Source organism: Amia ocellicauda, chromosome 9 (genome assembly GCF_036373705.1).
Source record: "Amia ocellicauda isolate fAmiCal2 chromosome 9, fAmiCal2.hap1, whole genome shotgun sequence".
NCBI lineage: Eukaryota > Metazoa > Chordata > Actinopteri > Amiiformes > Amiidae > Amia > Amia ocellicauda.
This window is the reverse complement of record NC_089858.1, coordinates 18,936,437-18,941,906: the sequence shown is the minus strand read 5'-3', so window position 1 is coordinate 18,941,906 and position 5,470 is coordinate 18,936,437.

Genomic DNA, 5,470 nt, shown 5'->3' with positions numbered 1-5,470 from the left:
CCGCTGTCTTTTCTGTGTGTTCTTTATTGAAAGGCAGTGAGGGTGTGTGCAGCAGTGCAGATGATGTGATGTGATAGGGATGTATTTCCACAGCCTAGTCATGAGGCTGTTACAGGGACTAAGAGGGAAATTGCACAACTTCCTAACAAGTTCTACTTTCCACAAGGAGGGGGATCACTCAATTTCATCAAATACCCATAGCAAGTGGAAAATAATATGTATATATAAAAAAGCAAATCTGTCCCAGTTTACCCAAGTCTGTTGCCAATTTGTATTACTTATGAAGTATCCTGCAGCTGTAACATTGCTATTATTAGCATGCTACCCCCCCCACCCCCCCCCCACTGTAGGTGAGTATTTGTGTATGAACTGTATAGGCATGTAGATGCCATTGTGTTTGTTTAAAAATATATATGTAATCTGGCACAAGATACCAGAGGGGAGAGATAAAGGGCTTTAGACTAATTCAAATAATTTCTAACGGCAGTAATCGTTTCCTCATTTCAATCTCAATGGAATTAAAATGAATTAAACATTACCTCACCTTGCCTAAGCTGTATTGGTTGGCCCCTGTGATGTCACCTATCAGATGACTTTACCCTCTTTTCAGTCATTTTGGCTCTCTTCTCAGCATCTACAGCGCTGTAAAGGCTAGACTTGGAGCAAAAAACTAAATCAGGAAATGCTGAGCCACTGTAGGATGTTAATGTCAAACTAAATTGAAAACGGAACCCAAACCAAGCTAATTTCACCTTCTTCCTGTGGAAGAAGCAATCTGAGTAAATTAAAAGCCCCTTTATGATGTGTAAGTGGGGAGAGGGGGTGGCTCAGATCATTGACAAATCATTTTTCAGGAGAAAAGGAAGGCTGTTTTTGGTTTCAGACTTGCTCTTATATTTGTTCTTATATATATGGCTCCTAAGATTTTGATTTAGGTATCTGATTCACTTTTTAGACAGGAATCAATTCCAGACGTTCTTAATTTCATTTTCGGGAAAAGGAGTCATTCTCTGGAGTGTGACTCAGGCGCATGTTGTCAGGAGCACACAGAGACCTGTTTGTTCAACACCAAGCCCAGTCTGAAGTTGGAAGCAATTCCCATAGGACACATATCCCCATCAGTAAGAGGGAGACAGACCTTGCTTCTGGTAACCCACATGTCACAGAAGACTTACAGTGAGGGAAAAAAGTATTTGATCCCCTGCTGATTTTGTACGTTTGCCCACTGACAAAGAAATGATCAGTCTATCATTTTAATGGTAGGTGAGGAATCAGCCCAGAACTACACGGGAGGATCTTGTTAATGATCTCAAGGCAGCTGGGACCATAGTCACCAAGAAAACAATTGGTAACACACTACGCCGTGAAGGACTGAAATCCTGCAGCGCCCGCAAGGCTCCCCTGCTCAAGAAAGCACATGTACAGGCCCGTCTGAAGTTTGCCAACATCTGAATGATTCAGAGGAGAACTGAGTGAAAGTGTTGTGGTCAGATGAGACCAAAATCGAGCTCTTTGGCATCAATTCAACTCGCCATGTTTGGAGGAGGAGGAATGACCCCAAGAACACCATCCCCACCGTCAAACATGGAGGTGGAAACATTATGCTTTTGGGGGGACAGGACAACTGCACCGCATCAAAGGGACGATGGACGGGGTCATGTGCCGTCAAATCTTGGGTGAGAACCTTCTTCCCTCAGCCAGGGCATTGAAAATGGGTCGTGGATGGGTATTCCAGCATGACAATGACCCAAAACACACAGCCAAGGCAACAAAGGAGTGGCTCAAGAAGAAGCACATTAAGGTCCTGGAGTGGCCTTGCCAGTCTCCACACCTTAATCCCATAGAAAATCTGTGGAGGGAGCTGAAGGTTCAAGTTGCCAAACGTCAGCCTCGAAACCTAAATGACTTGGAGAGGATCTGCAAAGAGGAGTGGGACAAAATCCCTCCTGAGATGTGTGCAAACCTGGTGGCCAACTACAAGAAACGTCTGACCTCTGTGATTGCCAACAAGGGTTTTGCCACCAAGTACTAAGTCGAAGGGGTCAAATACTTATTTCCCTCATTAACATGCAAATCAATTTTTAACTTTATTGAAATGCGTTTTTCTGGATTTTTTTGTTGTTATTCTGTCTCTCACTGTTAAAATACACCTACCATTAAAATTATAGACTGATCATTTCTTTGTCAGTGGGCAAACGTACAAAATCAGCAGGGGATCAAATACTTTTTTCCCTCACTGTACAAACTTCACCTGGAGAAGCAGAAGACATTTACTACTACTGCCATTGCTGCTAGTGATGGTGCTATAAGTATGTTTTAAATAAAATGTTGTCTTTCAAATATTGTATGCAGGACATCTTCAAAACACATTTCTTTGAAAACAGCAGTAGCGTGCAGAGGACAATTAGGGCAGGGGTGGTGCTGATGAAGTGATTACTTGGGGGGGGGTCACTTGGTCAGGAGGGAATGGTAGTGTTCATCTGTAGGTGGTGCTACAGCTGTGTGGTTTTACTGTTTGTTTCACACAGTGTTGTGTTCATCCTAGTGGTATTGAGAGTGGTAGGGGATAAATACTCTGCAGTGCTGATGGCACTGGAGCTGAAGCAGTCTCTCATTAGTACAATCCTGAGGCTGTCGGGATTTGCATGGCAGACAGTGGTGCAAACCCAACACACAATGTGCGTACGGTCCAACATACAATATGGCAGTACAGTTGTAAAATCAAATAGACCTCTTACACCTGTTCTGACTGGGCTGCAGTGACAGATGCTGAAACTATCTGTAACTTTCTTTTGGTCCCCTCTTAAGGATTCCCTGAAATATATCCCCACCCTCGTGAAATTTCACTACCTCTGCTTGACAGATGATGAGATGCATAAAGAATTGCAGTGTGTTTTGCAGTGTGTGCTGCCACCCCCGCAATACGGCAGGCCTGATTCAGTGACCTTCTCACCCTCCCTGCCAAAAGAGAAAGGGAAATTCCAGCCCCATGTGTTGGCCCCACATTCAGCTGTGTTGCTTTAAATCCACTGTTCAGCACAGAGTTGAAAGAGCTGAAGAAACAATGAGAGGAACTCGCACTGTAGCTCTAGGCATTTCCAAAAAAAGTTTTCCAAAAGGAAAAAAAAGTCATAGAGGATACAGGGATAAATTACCATATTTGACTTCTGTTAAACTGCTTTTATGTATTTATACACAAGACAGCAAATGTTCTGAAGCTAGTCTTGAAAATAGGATTATTATGATGATTATGATGATGATGATTATTATTGTTATTATGATTACTAGTATTATTATTTGTAGTAATATATAGAACACTGGATGGGTGACTATCCAATTCAACTAGAACAATAACAATAATAATAATATAGTAAAACAGTAATAAAACAAAAAACACAAACGCTTCACCTGAGGGCAAAACACACTAAGGATCTCTTAGAATGGCATTCAGATGCTATCATCATTATACCCACCATCCAATCACATTCCAGAGCATTTCACTTCACGTTTCACTTCACTTCAAAAATGCTGCCCTTGTTCACCTCACTGGAAGAAGGTTAACAATACAAAATTATATCGCTGGGCTGTTAGGAACAAATGGATTTGGTATTCTGCTTTCAGTGTACAGCTCTGGAGGAGGAATATAGAGCTGTTTGAGTTCATGGTCAGTGCAGTGTGCCAGTCAACAGGGAAGCTGGGACTTTGAGCTGCAGACCTGAAAAGAGTGCCAGAGGCTGTTGTGGTTACATCATTGCATCCACATCCTGTGGGAAAAAAGATTTCAAGCTGAAAGGGGAAGTTTGGAGGCTGTTGTGTCAGCCTTTTAGGGTGATGCCTGCCATGATAAAGGGTCACAAACCAAAGCAGACCACATGCTCACTGTGAGATAGCGATATAACCATTGTATTTCAAGGCTAGTGCAGTTACCATTGTTGTGTAATCACAGATTAAAAAAAGTGTTATGTTAAAGTTCAGTCCATAGGGGTAATCACGGTGGGGAAACCCCCAGCCCTACGAAGGAAGCTGTGCATCTGATCAGTGTGTTGCTTTGAATACCACCCCCATCTGCAATTAATTTATTTAAAACATAATAGATTTAATAAAGAGTACTACATGGGTACTATATAGAGACATTCTTTTTTTAACTTCTGTGGAATTTCCTGATACCAATCCCTCAAGAACATCTAAAAATACATGTTTTGAAAAGATAAAATAAAAACAAAAAAATGGTTTCCCTTGCATGTGAGAATGAAACTGGAACAATTAGTGTAGGGGAGAATAGGTAAACATGCTGTCACAACCACAATGGCAGAGAGAGGCAGTCTGCACTAGAAGCACAAAAGGGTGTGATGGGCAGGTGTGGGAGAGTGGGAGGTAAGCAAGGGAGTGCACGTGCCGCTTGCGTCAGAGTTGGCAGGAGAAATTGAAACTGTTCGTTACAACCTATACAATCAGGTGGAAATATTTAAACCAGTATCTTTTTAACTTCTTCTAAGCATTTAAGCTATGCAGGTAGAAAGTGCACGTAATTAGGCAATGTTTTTTCTCTGTGTAGGCATGGCGAAAATGTCATTGAAGAGGTTGCAAGGAAGTGTGGACTGTTAATCACAACTTTCTTATTCTTACTGTGTGAGAACCTGTAAAACTTATACATACCTATTGGGCTTTCACTATAAATGGACAGTCATGCACCTCCACATAAAGTTCCAGCTTTGCTTATGGCACAACATTTAGACTTTGTCCCCCATGGACTACTACATAATATAGAATAATACCAGTTACCAGAAAAGGTTTTGGGAACAGTATAATGAAGACAGCTGACAGTATGAAACCTGTACAATTTGTTAGGCTATAGTGACACATGAAGAAGTTATGGGCTCACATCATAAAATAATGGAGGGAAGTGGGAGAAGAAGACATCATAGTGAAAGAGATGAGCAAACACACATTGACCGAAAATAATTGAAAGACAGGGCTTACTCTAGGAAATCCTAAAATGCATATAGAATATCATCCTATGTGAATGATAATCAGTACAACTCATACCCCATGTTAAGATATGTTAAAGGTAAAATAAGTAAATAAATAATCAAACACTCAACATCTGCAGGGACCTATGCTATGTTGGATCAATACAAAATCTTTTTACCCACATTATCTTTGAGAGAAAGCTTTAGAAGAAAATCAAGTCACACCTACTTCACACAACATTATTTGCAGCACACCGATGCCTACCACCTGCAACACCATTTTGAAAATAATACTTTCGGTGAGAAACCTGAGCTTGTCCTGGTGTATAGAGGTGTGGTAGAAATGGCTTATTTATTTTATGTATTATTGTCTCATGTGTGTCTTTTTGAAATCAGATACAATCAAAGGTTTCTCATTTCAACATTGCCATGCAGATTCACAGTTCAGAATAAAGTATTTTCTTATGATATTTAATTGTCATATTTGTATTAAATAAAGA